The sequence below is a fragment of the Myotis davidii genome, unplaced genomic scaffold (genome assembly GCF_000327345.1).
Source record: "Myotis davidii unplaced genomic scaffold, ASM32734v1 scaffold639, whole genome shotgun sequence".
Taxonomy (NCBI): Eukaryota; Metazoa; Chordata; class Mammalia; order Chiroptera; family Vespertilionidae; genus Myotis; species Myotis davidii.
In genome coordinates this window covers 783,671-801,971 of record NW_006290541.1, presented here as the reverse complement: position 1 = coordinate 801,971, position 18,301 = coordinate 783,671, and positions in this window count along the sequence as shown.

Sequence of the window (18,301 nt, the reverse complement as noted above, 5' to 3'; positions counted from 1 at the left end):
CAGTGTGGCTCTTCCACAAAATACCAGCTCTTCCACAAAATACCGACTTCTGCGCATGGGCCACGAAGTTTCAATCGCACTGTACGTGTGCGCCCGCACGTGGTATTTTGTGGAAGAGCCACACTGAAGGGGCCAAAGAGCCTCATGTGGCTCGCAAGCCATGGTTTGCCGACCACTGTCCTAAAGCATTGAGTGTGCTTGGTTCTGAACGTGAATATGGAATTGTCGAACCCTAAATCTATTTTTTTCTTCTTTGCTTGGATTGTGAATGAGATCTCTGCTCTGGAAAACATTTCATAATTAGCAAATTTCCTAGGAAATTCATTTGATTGGTTTTAATGCTTCAATTACATCATCTCCCCACTCAGAAATTATGAGGGTAAATGTTCCAGTCAGCACCATCACTTCTCTTGTTAATAATACCTGTGCTTGCATTTATTTGCAAGTGGGAAAAATGTCCTTCATTTAGGCAGCTCTGAATTTGAATCCTGGCTCCTCTGGCTTTAGGCAAAATATTTGCTTCACTAAGCCTCATTTTTCTTCCTGCTGTAAAGTGGAAATAATAATGTTATCGTCTCAAAGGACTATGGTGAGGCTAAAACAAGAAAATGCATATCAATCACTTAACATAGTGCACAACACATGGAAAGTGCTTAGTTTATCTTTTAATGATGATTATCTTATATATTTTTACTAGGTTATTGGCTATGCTTTAGAAACCTTCTATAGCTCTATCTTTTTTAGTCTTTTCTAATATATTTTGATTGATTTCAGAGAGGAAGTTGGGGGGGGAGAGAGAGATAGAAACATCAATGATGAGAGAGAATCATTGATCGGCTGCCTTCTGCACGCCGCCACAGGTGATCGATCCCAGAACTGGGGCATATGCCCTGGCTGGGAAGCAAACCGTGACCTCCTGGTTCATAGGTCGATGCTCAACCACTGAGCCACACCGGCAGGACTTCTTTAGTCTTTTCAAAGTTTTTTGGCTTTCAGATGAGGGCAAGGTTCAGAGTAATTAAGAGCATTGCAGAGCCAGGCATCCATCCTGGGTCTGATGAACGGCCGGACCAACCCTCGTCCAGCCCCACCAGACATCAGCCCCAATTTATAAGACGGGCTTGGAGCTCAGACAAGTCGGTGTGGCCCAGGGCGTCTGCAGAAAGTGTATTGACTTGCACGGAAAGAACCAGGCTCTCTGGAGTTTCTGGGATGCACATCCTCCCACTAACTCTGCAGAACCCACCAAGGAGCGTTCAACCGCAGGCCTTCCTGAAGCAGTCTGAAAACCATTAGTAGAAAAAAGCATTTCATTCCCTGCTACCCGAGACATTTAGATGAACACTTTGGAAAAGAACCAAGAAGGCACACATCTCCCGGCCACTCAAAGCAGGTTAACAACAAAACTACAAAAATCACACTCACCTCTTCACGGGGAGACCCTGATACAACGGTCACTCCAAGGGCTCTAAGACAACACCCCGTTTACAATTGGATAATGGGGTTCCCCCCGCCCCCTCCAGGGCTCCAGGAATGCAGATGCAGTGATGCTGAGAATTAGCCATTATCCCAAATCTGCACTTCACCAGGAAACACGCTGCCAACCCCGCGGCTCGAGCACCCATCAGCGTATCGCTGCTTCGGTGTTTGAACGTGGCCTCGGAAGCACGCGCTGCTTTGTTCATCATTTAGAAAACTCAGCGACTCTGCAGGTCAAAGAAAGAAAAAGACGAGGCTTCCTAGAAAAAAAAAATCAAACTGTAATACAACAATTTGAGGAAGATGAAAATGTATGCACACATTTAAATATATGTTTAAGTGAAATAAACAAATCACACACACACACACACACACACACACACACACCCTTTTCCTGACACTATGCTGTATTTTTTCCATAAACAAACAAACAAATTTGTGGTTGATGCTGATAAAGGCGGTTGCACATTTTATTACTAATAAATGACACCAGGGACCTTATTACAAAATATTCCTAAACATACGAAATTCCTTACTGGGACCCCCAGGGGCCAGGCCCACGAAGCTGTACTCCGCTCTGCATAGGCAGGGCCACGTGTCTCCACGGTAACTGAGGCAGCGCGCAGGAGCCCTGCAGAATCGCCGGCGCGCAGGAATCCGAAAGCCTGCCGACTTTATTTTTAGTCTGAGCCGTTAGATTTCACATTTCATCAGCGTTTAGCCTGCTTCTGTTTCCTAACAAACACCACACGCACACGCACTCCACCAGATGTCTATAGTTTATCATGCAAATATTTCATAGCAGCGATAATCATTATTAACGAACATAATCACCCAAAGTCGGGAGGGATATCATTCAATGCCAGTTTGTGTTCCCTCCCTTATGTCCCAAAGTCAAAAAGGAAAAGAAGAAAAAGAAAAATTATATATATATCTTGTCAGCAATCAGGTGCTGCTTTAACAAGGAATGTAGCTCATATCCTGCCAGGGGGCTGGTCTGAAATTCCTTTCTGTTTTGACAACCCTTTTTCTCCCCAAGAACAGAATCTACAAAGTCAAGAGCTGCCAGGCTGGGTCACTGGTTACTCCTTGCCCACAAGCTTCTAAGATCTCCCCAGCGCTACCCAAGTCCACCTGCCAGGGGCCATACCAGCAAGACTTTGGGTTGTAAGTTGGGAGGTGGAAGGGAAATCAAGCAAAGTCTTCTTGATTTCCCTTTCTCTTTGTTCCTTGGGTCTTAGCAGTGGGTCCTTCGCCGTCTGGCCACCTCCTGTCCTTTTGTTTCTCTAAAACACAGGCCACAAACACAGCCTGCGGGACGTGCCGGGCTTGCAGACATGTTTGGCTCGGCCCACACGGTGTTTAAAAAATAAAATAAGAGGAATATCTGTCAAGTCTTAAAAACTGGGAGGTTGCACACAACAATCCAGATTTTTATTTAAAAAAGAAGAGAAAAGACAGAAAAGATAATCTGCAGGACTGAGTCAGCCCTGCCTGTGACCTACAATGGGCCAAGTAGAGTAGGATCGGTCTTCTATTAATGGGACAAGCATGCTTCATATTGCTAGGATCTCCACTTTGCCAGGTGCATATCATATGCTTTTTAAAGTCATATCCTTTCTATTGCTCCTATTCAAAGTTCTGACTTTAGGGGAACCTTATAATTATCAGGTTCTCCTTCTTCCTTCCCTCCCTCTTCAATCTTCCCCTCTCCTTCCCTCCCTCTTCCTTTCCCTCCCTCCCTCCCTTCCTTTCTTCTTTTTTGTAATTCATAAACACTTTTTATGTGCCTAGTATGCTTCCAATCACTGTGGATAACCGAGAAAAAAGGTCACTGACTTAATCATCTCAAGGATGTGGCAGATTTTGTGAGATGATCATATTTCCCAAACAAAAAAACTAAAAGCATGAAACTTGGCCTTTACTTTCAATGTCACAGTTTCCTTGTCTGCAAAATGACCTTCACAGTGGCATGGGTCAGACCTGATAATGCATCTTAAAGACTGATCCCAGGGCATGGCAAATAATCAAGAACAGTTGCAGCGGGAAGGTGATCTGGTGCTGTGATTAAGAATCTGGCTTCGGGTGATCTCATCAACTGTCAGAAACACCAATCAGAAAGGATATATGCATCCCTATGTTCATAGCAGCACAATTCACCATAGCTAAGATTTGGAAACAGCCTAAGTGCCCATCAGCAAATGAGTGGATTAGAAAACTGTGGTACATCTACACAATGGAATACTACACTGTGGTATAAAAAAAAAAAGGAATTCTTACCATTTGCAACAGCATGGATGGGCCTGGAGAGCATTATGCTAAGTGAAATAAGCCAGTCAGAGAAAGATAAATATCACATGATCACACTCATTTGTGGAATATAATGAACAATAGAAATTGATGAACAAAAATAGATCCAGAGTCACAGAGGCGTCAAACAGTCCAACCTAAGAGGGAGAATAGATCCAGAGACACAGAAGCATCAAACAGACAGTCCAACCTAAGAGGGAAGGGCTAAAAGATCAACCAAAGGAATTGTATGCATGCATATCAGCATAACCCATGGACACAGACAATAGGGCCTGAGGCTATGTGCTGGGGACTGGAAACAGCCAGGGAGAGGTCAATAGGGGAAAAAGGAGACTCATGTAATACTTTAAACAATAAAATTTTTTTTTAAAAAAGAACCTGGCTCATTGGACCTAGGCAGAATAGGTCCAAATTCTGACTCCGCCCGCTTACTGGTTGTATACTCTTTGGCAACAGCCTCTCTGAGCGTGAGTTTGCTCACCCGAAAAATGTAGCTAACTTTATAAAGTTGCAGCAAAGATGAACAAAAGTGCCTCAGAAGCATGAAACACAGCGGCATATCGTCAATCAATGACTGGCGCTTTCAAAGATCTTTTCAGCAGTCTTAGAGACGTGTGATTGGGCAGCTGCGCAGAAAATTAGAAATGGAAACTGTTCCTCCAAATTCAGACCAGGGACTAGTTACCTATTGTTGAATAACAAAATATCTCTAAAACTTGGTGAGTCAGAAACAATAAACATTTACTTTTTCTCACATTCTCTGTGAGTCAGGATTTTGGGAGTCACTGAAGTGGGTGGTTATCACTTGGGGTGTCTCTTGCGGGCTAGCGGGGGCTGCAGCATTGAAAGGCTTGGCCAAGGCTGAGATGACTCTCTCAGCAGGCAGCAGGCTTCACTCAGAGCCAACAATCCAAGGAACACAGGACAAAGCCACAATGTTTTTAATGACTTAACCTTGGAAGTCACACACCACTACCTAAGCTACACTCTGTTAGTCCCTAAAACCAGACCGGACTCCGTGTGGGAGGAGCCCACACACAGAGCAAATATCGCAGAGTGAGAACATTGGGGGCATCCTGCCCTCTTCAATCTCAATATCACGCTGTCATCTTCCTACACAGCTACCTCAACACTCCAGTAATAGAAAAGATGATGCACTATATATTTGATTGTGATGTGATTGAGAGAGACTAGAAGTCATAGAAACATATACTTGAGACCTTGGGAAAAAGTTAATAATAGAGCTCAACTAGTTCCAGAGAGGACCTGGAAGTTGTGTTGAGTTTTAAAAGCAAAGGAGGATAAATAAGCTATGTCTGTGATTAGCATCTGTGGACAAAGAAAACAGGCAAGACTCTTCAATCTTGGGAGCAGAGCAGGGTAGGAACTAAGATTGCATTCTGGAAAACAGCACCATGCAGGAAGCAGGGCGGGGCTGGGCTGATTGAATTCACTTTCTCTAACTCTAGCCAAGGTTTAGGGCTGAGAAAATATTAAGGGCTGGCATCTAATATGATGAAACGCTCTTTGGATAAATAGGCTCTAATATTCAAAGCTTGGGCTGCAACATGTCCGTTTTCTAGACTGAAAGATCAAATCAGGCAAGCCTTAGAAACCTCCCTCAAAGGTGACCTCCACCCTTGAGGCCACATATTTTGGTTTTATTTAATCAATGAGTCATTCATCACCCCTTGTCCATGCATCCAGGAGATAATCACCCCTACTTATAGGAAATGCTTCAGTGATAAAGGTATAATTTTTTTCCCCATAAATCAACCTATAGAATATCACCCAAAGAATGAGATGTTAGTGATACAGCATAGCATCATGGCAAAAAGAAGGGATTTTTTAAAATTTTAAATATATTTTTATTGCTTTTAGAGAGGAAGGGAGAGAGGGAGAGAGAGAGAAAGACATTAATGATGAGAGAGAATCATTGACCAGCTGCCTCCTGTATGTCCCCTAGTGAGGATCAAGCCCACAACCTGGGCATGTGCCCTGACCAGGAATCCAACTGTGACCTACTGGTTCATAAGTTGATGCTCAACCAATGAGCCATGCCAGCCAGGCAAGAAGGGATTTTTAAATTGTAAATTCCAGCTCCATTACTTAACAGCTATGTGGGACAGACTACTTAGCCTGCTGTGACTCAGTTTCTCCATCTGTAAAATGGGGTTAAGAATGATACCCACTTCATAAGACAGCAGTTAACACTAAAAGGGTTAATAGACACAGAGTCTAGAATGTACATAAAGTGATCAGAGGACTCCCAGCAAATGTTAGATGGTTTTTGTTACTTCTGAAATAAGTCAAAATTCACTCGGGAAATGGAACAAGATGGGTAGACAAGAAAACAATGCACTGATTGAACTGAGAGGGGAATGCTTTCATTTTATTTTACGTTATTTTTTTCTGAGTTGAAAGAGGAAGGGAAAGATCCAGCACAAACTTCCATCTTAAACCAAGTTGGCATCTCGTTTTTTGTCTTTCATGTCTGGAGCCTGTGTCTCCGCTGACAATTGCGAAGCGATGCGTTTGACTGATCAGTCAAAAGCAGCCCCCTTGCGAGTCTTCTGAGACTCTGAATTAAAACCTCCAGGCAGGATGCTGGGGAGGACAGGACCGGTGAGGGGGCGGGCAGCTGCTCAATGTTGAGTGGGCTTTGATGGCAGAGTAGCAGCCGAGATAAAAGAGCTCCTCCCAGCTGAGCTGAAATTAAAATGGGAAATGTTTCATTGGGCCTAGTCCCAGGAAAGGAGCCCAGGAAGGGAGCCCAGGGTGGTGGGGGAAGCCGGTGGTGGGGAAACAGAAGGGAGAGAAGCCACAAGCCAGCCCTGTCATCAGTGGCCACCTGCAGGCATAGCTCTCCTACTCCTATTCTGTTAGAGTCAGCATCACGCCTGTCACTATCATGCCCCTCTGCTGTGGGAACTCCAGGAAGTCAGCCACTGCTAGAATTCAGCATTCAGGGCACATGGCAACCTGACCCCCATCTCCCTGGCTTCAGTCTCTCCTCCCTTTGTCTCTATCGGCTCCTGTTCCATGCCCCAATGTCCACATGTGCTCCCACCAGTCTGGGCACCAACCAGTATCAAACAGGCCTCCATTTTGTCAGCCCCCTGCAATGTTATTTCTTCTGATGAGTCTGCCTTTCCTCCACCTCTGCCTGTCGAGATCCTATACACCCTTCAAAATCCAGCTCAAATATCACTTCTTCCAAAATGCCCTGCAGCTTCAATCAGCAGTGCATCTCTCTGATCTGTCCAGAGTTACCCTCTCCTTGTACTTAGATTTTAGGACATTCAACAGGCCTGGTATGTTATGCTTAGGTCAGTACCCACCCTGTTCCCCACCACCTTTTATGTGTAGGTAGGAGTAGGGGAGTACAGTTTATTTTATTTTTTACATCAGATTGAAGCAGAGGACGTTGGAGTTGAAAATGGCCATACGTTCCCTTTAGTTCAGAGCTGGCAAGTTTACAGCGCATGGACATTTGTGTGCTCATGGCAGATGCTGTCACTCATTCAGAAGAGTCTTCCTTCTGTGGCACCTGGCAGCAGACTCCTTCAACACGCAGTCCTAGGCCACCACAAGCAACACTGATTTGACATATGAGATAAGAGCGATGTGCCACCCATGAACTAACTCAGTACCCTCCCCCCATCATATATGATGAAATGAGCATCCAGGGAAGGAAAGCATCCTAACCAGCATTGCATCTCTGAATTCCCAGCTTGTATCACTGTGGGTACATCATGCCCCTTCCCAAAAATCGTGCTTTCGGCAGAACAGTGTCTATTATATGCATGGATGTGAGTGTAAAATTAAATTCTAAATTGAAAATGGAAATGTTGTGAGAAAGCAATGTTCCCAAAGATTTGTTTTCATTAATTGCATGGAATATTAATGAGTGTAATGGAAATACAGTATTCTTTCAGCTAACAGGCCTAATTGGTCTCTTTAAAACAAGACATCTTGTATCCTTTAAATATTCTAATAAACATTGAGACTTTTCGAGAGAAAAATAGGAGATTGTGAATTCCTCCAATGCTCTAGCTCATGGGCTATTTTGGCTAAGATCATGTTGCAGGATCAGTGTGTGACAAAGCCCGGTGTGAAAAGTGCTGAAGACAGGACATAGGTTTTCTAGTCTGTCTTTGATTTACATACCTCACTTCTGAAACAGGTATAATAACTACCTGCACCTCAAAGGTATAATAAGCTAACATAATCCAAGTGACTGATGACAGTGGGCAGTTAATAAATGTTCATCTTATTGCCTGAATCCTGATGCAGAGTCTTAGAGCTATTTTCTCAATGACAATGCAAGTTTCTTAAATTAAAGTTGGGTTCTGCCATTATTTAATTGCTTCGTAAACATGTTGGCTCTTGGGTCTTGTTTCTATGGCAGTTATTCAGAATGAACTTTCCATGTATGTCAGAGATGATTCCAGGTGTTCATCCAAACATTTCCTTTTCCTTCTGGGAATGCAGGCGGGCTATTCCTCAGCCCCCTCTGAAGGTAGGTGGGCCCCCGCTCCTGAGTTCTGGCCATCAGGATGTAGGCAGAAAGGATGTATGGCATCTCTGGGCCTGGAACCTAAAGGATCTGCGTAACCATCCAACCCCGTTCACTGTATGGATGGCTGGTGAGTGTGGCTCACCATGAAACCACAAGATGCTGAAGCTTAGAAGCCGGTATCCGTCAGATACCACTTGGAAGAGTGTTTCTCAGAATAGCTGACAAGCTACAAAAGTTAGCATGAGATCTTGTGTAAATGGACAAGCAATGACCATAAGGAAAACCTTATGTCAAGTTAAGGCCCTGAGATTGTAGGGTTTATGTGTTATCTCAACATAGTTTAGCTCAAGGTTTCCCAACCTTGGCACTGTTGGTGTTTTGGGCTAGATAATTGCTTGTTCTGAGGCTGTCCTGTGCATTGTAGAATAAATAGCTGTGCCCACCGGACATCAGTATCAGACCTCCCAATTGTGACAACCACAAGGTCTCCAGACATTGCTCAATGTCCCCTGAGGGGCCATTGGCGTAACCTGACCCAATCAACATAACCTCACACCAACAATCCTAATGGCTTGCAAACTTATTGAAATACTGAACAACTAGAACTACAGACTTGATCTATTGTTTCAAACCCATGTAGATGCAACTGCATAGGCCAAGCATGTCAAACTAGCGGCCACATGCCTCATTTATTTGGCCCATGTTAGCCTTTGAGTCTGACATGCTTGGCTTAGGCCATCCTCCAGTCATGAACAGTCTCCAAGAAGAGCACTGGGCCATGTATCTTTCAGGATGATATGTCCATGAAAAAAAGAACAATGAGTCCAATCTAATCATTGTGGTTTGATTTTCAAGGAACCTGAACATCTCCTGTCACACCTGGGGTCCATATGTCTACATCAGGCCCTCTGTCCTACTCTGTCATGGTCTGAGAGGTGGTAGTGCGATGTTCAAAGTCAAGTTGCTTCATTATCACACTCAATACATTAACTTTTGTTATAAGAAGAAACCAACAAACACAGCCAACAAACTGAAAGGTTGGCTCTAGAATCAATTCATTCTGACAGCATTTGTAAAATAAATATGCACTGGATTCTTCCTTAGAGGATGTTTCAGAACCTAGAATCGGGTCATACATGTATGAATCCCAGAGAGAAGGTCTAGAGTAAGCAGTGTTTCCTCAACTTATTTGATCTTGAAACCGGGCAATGTTAGGGGGACTTAGTGGATGTGAAGACAGCATCATTAAGAACACAGGCTTTGAAGTGAAACAGACCCAATGCAAGCTCTGATCTTGAGTCGAGAACTCTCTAAACCTCAGTTCCTCATCTGTAAAATGGAGATAACGGTATCTTCTTCGAGGGGGTGGAAATAGTGCATGCAAATTGCTTAGCGTGGTTGTTGACACAGAAGGGCTAGATAAATACCGGCTTTCATCGTTATCACCGCCACTGCTACCATGCTATGTGGGATTCTCTTACAGAAAGAGTTTTCTTATCTAATTTGCCTAGTAATCAATCAAAAATCCAAAGGGACTGTCGAGTAAAATGTTAAATAAATCCTGAGGAATAACAATGAAACATTCATAATATATGCTCTGCACTAAAACATCTTTACCACTCTCGAAGGAATTTGTCTTTTTAACGTAATATGCGAGGAAATGCTACAGGGGGAACAATATTGATCTGAAGGGCCTCTGGCAGTGACTTTTAAATATGGGCATTCTATGCCACAGATCATGTTAGAGCTCAGGGTGGCAGAGTTGGAGGGGAAGGGAGTTGTGACTGAGCCCCAGGCAACACTCCCAGGTTGGTATCCTTCGTTGTAATTTTATTACCCAAAAAGCATTGAAACCTTCCTGTACTAACAACGCTTAATCCCCAGAGTTGAAGAGCTATAAAGTGTTAAAGAGAAGTGCAAGTGTCATCTGTGAAAGTGTAAGAAGTTCACTTTCCCCAAAGACTTTTCTGCCCTAAATGCTCAGCCTTGACAAATGGAAATTCATCATATCCTATCCTGAGACTGTGCTCCGTGCACTCATTCAATTAAATTCCACTCTGATACATGCCTATTGATGCCTCCTGTACCAGAAGCTGGGAAAAAAATGAAAAGAACAGTCATTATGATTAGCTCTTCAAATACTGATGATACTTTCATTGCTGGTACCAATGTAGTGAACACTTATCATGTGCTAGGAGGCAATGCTATTCAGCTCCTTTTTGCTGCAGGAGATAGAAACTGAGCTAACTTTCCTAAGAAAGAAGAGGAATGTGTTGGGCAATTCACAGCTAGATCCTGCTTCAGGTATAGCTAGATCCAGAGCCTAGAATGCCATTATCAAGACTGTTTCACTTTCTTCTTCTCCCTGCTGCATTTTCCTCTTGATCTCCCTATCCTCAGGCTGAGCCCTCATCCCAGGGTCACCATGGGTGCCAGCAACTCCAGGCTTGCATTTATAGCTCTCAGGAACTGTCCTGCTTGCTTCAGTGAATGTCCAAAGATTGACTCTGATTAGATGAACTTCAGTTGTGAGATCACTCCCAGGGCAAATCACTGTGGTCTAAGATTTAGAAAATGCTGACTGGTTGGTTTGGGTCAATTTCTCACTCCTGAATCAGGAGGCTGAAACCATATACACTGAGGTGATTTCCCTAAGGGGAGAAATTAGCATGATATAGCCGAGAGAGAGAGAGAGAGAGAGAGAGAGAGAGAGAGAGAGAGAGAGAGAGAGGAAAGGATGCTGAGCTTGCAAAAACAATAGAGTCTTTGCACAGCTTTCCAATACATTGTCTTTAATCCTGGAAGCCTTGCCTGCATTTTGTAGATGAGAAGGCTGAAGCTCACCAGCTATCATGTACCTGGGTGTAAACTCAGATGCACTCCTAAACATATAGGCTTTCTGCCAAGAGAGCTTAGTCACTATTTTTTCTTGTGTATTTTCAAAAGGGACAGAGAGAGGGTGAGGTAGAAGGGAGCAGGGGATCAGAGGGGGAGAAGACTCTTGGGACATTATTGGGTTCATTTAAAAGCTTTTAGATCTCATGTCTGAATCCAGCACCCATTCCATCATGACCTTTAACCAACCTACCTTACATCCTGGGATCTCGATTATTTTCTAAGAAAGTGTAATGGCTGGTATAACAGTTATGGTTCTTAGTTTAAATAGCAGAAGTAGCTCATTTAAACACAAAAGGGATTTATTAAAAGATGATTTGGGTTGTTCACAGAGTCACCAGAAAAGATAGAGGGCTAGACTTAAAAGATAGTCCGGAAAAGGGGAAGGTAGGTAACCTGTGTCCCCACCAAAAATCATGATCCAGAACCAGCTTGGTGACATCACTGACATCAAATTCTAATCAGCTCTGCTCCTCTAGACATTGTTGGTTCTCTTGCAAGACCCTGTAACTTGTAATAAATTCAGAATAGGGTACTGCCGGTTCTGATTGTGGTGCTGCTGACACTGTGGGTCAACATCCCAGTGTTAGCTCCACAGATGGTCCAGATCCCAGTTTTGGAAAGCATGCATCTGACTAGCTGAGTCTAGATCTTGGACCACACTCTACACTGGTGGTCTGCAGCTGGGCCAGTTTGCCTCCAGGACACATTTGGCAACATCTGGAGGCAGTTTTTTGGTGCAACCAGGGGGAGGGTTTCTGCTGGCATTCCATTCATATGAGCCAGGGATGCTGCTAAATATCCTACAGTGCACAGGACAGCACCACAACAAAACATTATCTAGCCTAAAATGCTAATAGTACTGATATTGAGAAACCCTCTCCTAGCTGAAGGGGAGTGTGGAAAAATGACTATCCTGAGATTTTTATGTTTTATTGTATGAGAACTTAACCCCCCCCCCCAATAATTCATAAAATAAGAAATTCCCTAATCAAAGGAACTGAGTTCTAAACTTAAAAAATAAGTCTCATCTGGCTAGCGTGGCTCAGTGATTGAGCATCAACCTATGAGCCGGTCAAGGCACATGCCTGGATTGTGGGCTCAATCTCTAGTTTGGGGCATGCAGGAGGCAGCTGATCAATGATTCTCTTTTATCATTGATATTTCTATCCCTCCCTCCCCCTTCCTCTCTCTGAAATCAATAAAAACATATATTAAAAAATAACTCTCACTATAAATAGATACCACAAAGCCATTTTTGGCGATCTTCCTTATTTGTTTCTGATATCTGGCAGTTCCAATCTATAGCTCAGCCCTTCTCCAAATTCTTCACCCCAAGTCTTAACCCGTGTATATCTGCCTTCAGCCTGGTGTAGTTTTGTGTCTTGACTCTATGCATTTGCTTTGATCATGCCAGCTCCTCCTCTCTGCTTCCCTACCAAAGCCCCATGGCTCCTGAAAATCCTATGCTAGGTCTACCTTTCAAGAAAGAGCAAAGTGTCACTGCCTCTTGACCTTCCTTCAAGTCTTCCTCAATAGGTTGGCATATTGCACAGAGAGAGAACACAGCCAGATAACACCACACCAGGTTCCCTGATGTGTCATTTCCATCTCTCAATGCCCCTGCATTGATTCCAACAGACACCACTACCCAGAGACAGATAGCCACCCATCCACGTGTGAAGATTTCAGATGACCTTAGCTGGCAACCTTGATGGCTCCAGGTAAGTGAGAGGAAATGCTTCAGCCACTCACTTCTCGGCCCTTGGGAATTTCATGAAGAATGCAACAACATGTTAGCCAAAGAAACCAATGCACTTGGGGGCATTAAGAAGGAATTGTATTTCAACTAGAAAGAGTGACTCCATTGCACTGGGCACCAGCAGGCTCCAGGCAGAGGTAGGAAAGTCAGAGAGAAATTGGAAGAAGAAGTAAAAACCATCCCATGCACATGTCCTTGTCTTTCAACCTGTAAGAGACCCAACAGCTCAGGCACCTCACATCACCAAATCATCCTTAGCTGAAATTACAGTTCAGACAGCACGGAAACCCAACAAATGAAGCACATTTTCAGCTCAGCAAGCCTCTTTGTGTCATTTCAAAATTGCAGCTGACACTTTAATATTTAAACAGAACAGAAGAGATATGGATTATTTATTTTCTTTTACTTTAATTTCACTTCTGTACTGGCTCCCAACTTTTTTTTTTTAACTTTACAACAACAAAGCCTCCATTTTAGCAGCAGTGTCTGCTGGATTCATCAGGCTCTGAATGTTCACCTGACACGTGCAATCCACCGAAGCCTTTTCAACGCTGTTCTCCCAGCATCTGTTTCCATGTGGCCATGAAATTACACTGAAAATATTTTTTTGCTCTGGGCCAAACTAGTCATATAGAATTTGACTATGATCTATATATTTATGGAGGAAAATTAATCTTCAATGCTTCAAACTTTTTATGCCTCGTAATTTTATCAAAAAATGTCCAAATGCATCATAATGGAGCTGCCAGAGACATGAAAAATGTCCCACTTTCTCCCTAAGCTTTCAACAAAACATGCTTTTAGGATGCCTTGTGAAGGCATTGTCTGGTTATACTGTTTTATGGGCCACTCAACAACTGTAGCAGATACTGATGAAAATCTAAAACGTGAGAGAAACTATGTAATAGCCTGTTTTAGATCAGTCATGGAGAGGCCTACAAAACTGTTCTATTGGTTTATGTAATTGTAAAATACTACTTATCCAGGCCAAGAAATGTTTTAAATCCACATTAACATGAAATAAGCTACAGATGTTTAAACAGTTGCAAGTGATGAAAACCCAACTCAAGCATAACAATAGAAAAAAAAAATTCATTGGCTGGCTCCCAGGATGTTACTGACTCTGGATCCAAGGCCTAAAGAAGGCAATCAGGCAAACATTACTCCAGATATGTCCACTCATGTAGTAGGCATGATGCAGGGTGGCCTCCCCAGAAGATCCCAGTGAGGGTGACTTCATTCTTAGCTTTGGCAGAGAAGTCCCAGAAAAGACTCTGATTGGCTCATCTAGGTCACAGGCCCAGCTCACATATGCTGTGGTAGGTGGAAGACAGGGCCAGGGCCAATTCTATGGAATGGGTTCCCTTTCAGCAAAAAAGGGTAACGTTAGAAATAAAGGAAAGGTGTGTTCGCAGCTTTTTAAACACCTCATTCAGATATAACGAACTTTAATGCTGAGCAGGTAGATGTGGAGCTATCCACTAGCAGTGGTTCTGAGTCTGGGAGGTGGTATTTCCAACCATAACTTACTAACCTATTCAGTTCTGGTCTCCATTGAAAATATCAGAAACAGTGGCTTTTTGGACAAATTTTACATTGATCTGACTTAAGGTATCTGTTTCTGTATGCAGCAAAACTAGTGTTGTTTTGTTTTGTTTTTATAATTAGACAATGGTGTTCAAGTTCTCTATCAATCAAGTCTCTTCCTTTCACTACCCTCACCAGGAGTCCCTGTCCTTCACCTCTGTTTGTTTTTATTTCCTTCTTCTGAATGAATTTTTAAATCAAACAAGAAATGCCTATGAAGTGGAAAGGTGTCACCCAGTACAACTTTTTAGCACCTATCTCTTGGAGATCACCAGAATTTGGGCACTTTGTCTTCTGATTATATAGGTTGTGAGAAGAAAATTAGATTTGACCCTGTGATTACCCTTTGGTGTTTACACACTTATGCATTCATTCATCCATTTAGCAAATAGTGTTTAGCGGGCTCCACTCATTGGTCTGTTCCTGGTTCTGAACTGGACCCAGGTAGTATGCTAGGGACCAAGGCTAAATCCAGATTCAATCCTGTTGTCGTAGCATTGAGAGTCTCATAGAGAAGACAGAAAGTTCACAAGTTCACATGGATAACTGCAATATATGCAGGTGGAGGTGGAGGTGATGCAATGAAACAGAAGAGATACTACCAATGGGATACAGACAAAGTCAGAGAAGAAACAATGCCTGTACTGTGATCTGAAGGAGTAAGTGGGAATGAACCAGACAAAAAGAAGGTGCTTAAGACAGTCTTTCTCTGTCCAGTGCAGAGGTAGGAATTCTAAATTTGCATCTAGGAAATCAAGAATTCTAAATTTGCATCCACATTATAAAGCTTTCACTATGAAAAAAGTATCCATGGAAAAGCCCAAATATATAGTTTAAATTCCTGTATTTCCATGCTTTGTAGGTATTTCATAAGAAACTTTTCAAAAGAAAACCATATTGTGGAATACCACAGGTAGTAGTTTTAGTGGCCACTGATTGAGAAAATTCATAAAGATAAAACATTACTATAAGTTGGATGTTTTAAATGACTTTGCATTATATCCTTCATAAACACATTTATGCTTATTTGAAAATTAGCCAGATATATATGCAGATAGTATTCACTAGTTCTAAAGGGAGTGGGTGGCTGGCTCACCTAAGTATTAAAGAACTTGCTGGGACAGATTCACACAGCTCGTGCCCACCCCCCAGGAGGCTGTAGCTCACAGGCTGTGAACAGAGGAGACAGCTGTTACTTGTTTGCTCTGCTCCCCATCCATTCATTCTGTGATAATGAGCTACCTGTCAATCAAGGTGCTTGCTTCTACTCTCCCAGGTGTGGAATTGACACAGATGCTGGGAGTAAAGGGTTGCTTTCTTGTATTCCCTGGGATCAGGCACTTCAAGTGCCATGGAAGCTGGATTTGGTAGGAGTCATCCTCCCATATCTGAAGGGTGGACCAATCTATACTAATAAAAGGTTAATATGCCAATTAGACATGGTTGACTAGACATCTTCCGGACGTCCAACTTCCTTCCGGACAAAGCCACGGTGGCAGGGACTGAGGCAGAGGTGGTTAGGGGCGATCAGGCAAGCCAGGGAGCAGTTAGGTGGCGGCCAGGCTGGCAGGGGAGCAGTGAGGGGGTGACCAGACCAGTAGGGGGGGAGTTAGGGGATGACCAGGCTGGCAGGGGGGAAGTTAAGGGGTGATCATGCTGGCAGGCAGAGGCAGTTAGGGGGCAATCAGGCAGGTGGTCAGGGAGGTTAGGGGTGATCAGGTCAGCAGGGGAGCAGTTAGGGGTGATCAGGAAGGCAGGCACGTGAGCAGTTAGAAGCCAGAGGTCCCAGATTGCAAGAGGATTGTCTGACTGCCAGTTTAGGCCCCCTCCCACAGGGGTCCTGGATTGGAGAGAGTGCAGGCCAGGCTGAGGGATCCCTCCCCCCCTGCTCCAGTGCATGAATTTTGTGCACTGGGCCTCTAGTCTATAAATAAAGGAAAGAGCCAAGAAATGGGGACCTCATGTGAACCCATGGGTTTAGTTGGGCTTGAGGCCAATCAGGCTCTGGACTTCCCAGGTGTGAGCTAATGATTTCCTCTGTTTCCTCCTCCCCTCTTAAGGTAGTTTGAATTGGTTTTCTGTCACCTAACTGGAAGTGGCTTGGCTATTACTAAAATTTCTACTAGTCCAAGCATTTTCAGGTTTGTGCTTATGGTCAGAGAGTTCTTTATCACTCAATAAGCTCATCATTACACCAAAAGTCTATTATTACACAGAGTTAATTATTACACTGAGAGTCAATTTTCACACAGTCAATATGGCACAAAGGTAATTATTATCAGACAGAGTCAACTATTACACAGGTAGTTTATTACAGAGTCACTTATTACACAGAGTCAATTGTTAAGCAGAGTTAAGCATTACACAGCCAGCCTATTATTATTATACAGAGTTTATTACATAAATTCCATGATTGCACACAACCAATTATTACACAGAGTCATAATTATCCATTATCACTCATGGTCACAATACATTGGAGAACCCTGCTTGTTTAACCAGTTTGGCCACTGTGGCATGTTACTCTAATTCTGGATTCTAGTCATTTCCAATAGCCAGGCACTGTGCTTCTAAGAAAGAGATTCCATGGTGCCTAGGGAAGAATGCAGTGTCCAGAAACAAGAACGTCTCATTTCAAAGAGTTAAAATATCCACCAGAAGGTCTGACAATGTATTATTTATAGAGGAAAAACAGGACACAGAGCTGCCTATATGTATAGTGTGTCCTTCGCCACATAAAACTTAGATTTCTGAATACAATGATCACATCCCCCATACACACACACACACATAGATGACTACACACACAAACACACAGGAAAAAATCTAGAAAGATATAATAATTACGCTCTATAGAAATCTCACTCTTTGCCAGATACTGTGGAAGCACTTTACCCATATTACCCTGTGAGGCAGCCTAGAGAAGTGGTTTAGGCTCAGCACTCTGAGAATTGGTGAAACTGTTCTATAATCCTCCCCGACCAATACGTAGCCACTGGACACCTGCGGCTACTACATCCTCGCAACGTTGCTGTTGGGACTGAGGAACTGAATTTTTACATTTTATTTTACTTTGGTTAATTTAAAAATAAATGTTGCCACATGTGACCAGTGGCTATTTAATGTCGTACATACACAGCTCTAGAACCTGCATTCCTGGGTTCAAATCTCAACACCACCACTTATTAGCAATGCCACTTGGACAAATTGCTTAATTTCTCAATGCTTCTGTTTCCTTATTCATAAAACTGGGCCTCTAATGCTACTTACTTTATATAGCACATCTCCGTTTTATGTAGAGGTCAAGATATTTTTCTCCAGTTGATAGAAATACATATTGTATTTGTTTCCTAAGACATAGTAAATGACCACAAACTTGGTGGCTTAAAACAACAGCAATTTACTATCTCACAGACCTGGAGGCAGGAAGTCTGAAGTCAAGGTGTCCATGGGTTGGTTCTTTTGGAAGCTCTGAATAAGAATCTGTGCCGTGCCTCTTCCCTGCTTCTGGGGGCTGCTGGTCAATCTTGGCTTTCCTTGACTTGTTAGACCCATCATTCCAATCTCTGCCTCTGGCTTCATACAACCTTCTTCCCTGTGTCTCTGCCTCAATTTTGTGTCCTATTAGGAAGTGTTTCCATAGAATCTACAAGTCTAACCACTAGTCTATACTCTGTATCTGAAATCTCAAATCTTTCTTTTATAAGGGCACCTGCCATTAGATTTAGGGTCCATCCCTCAAGATT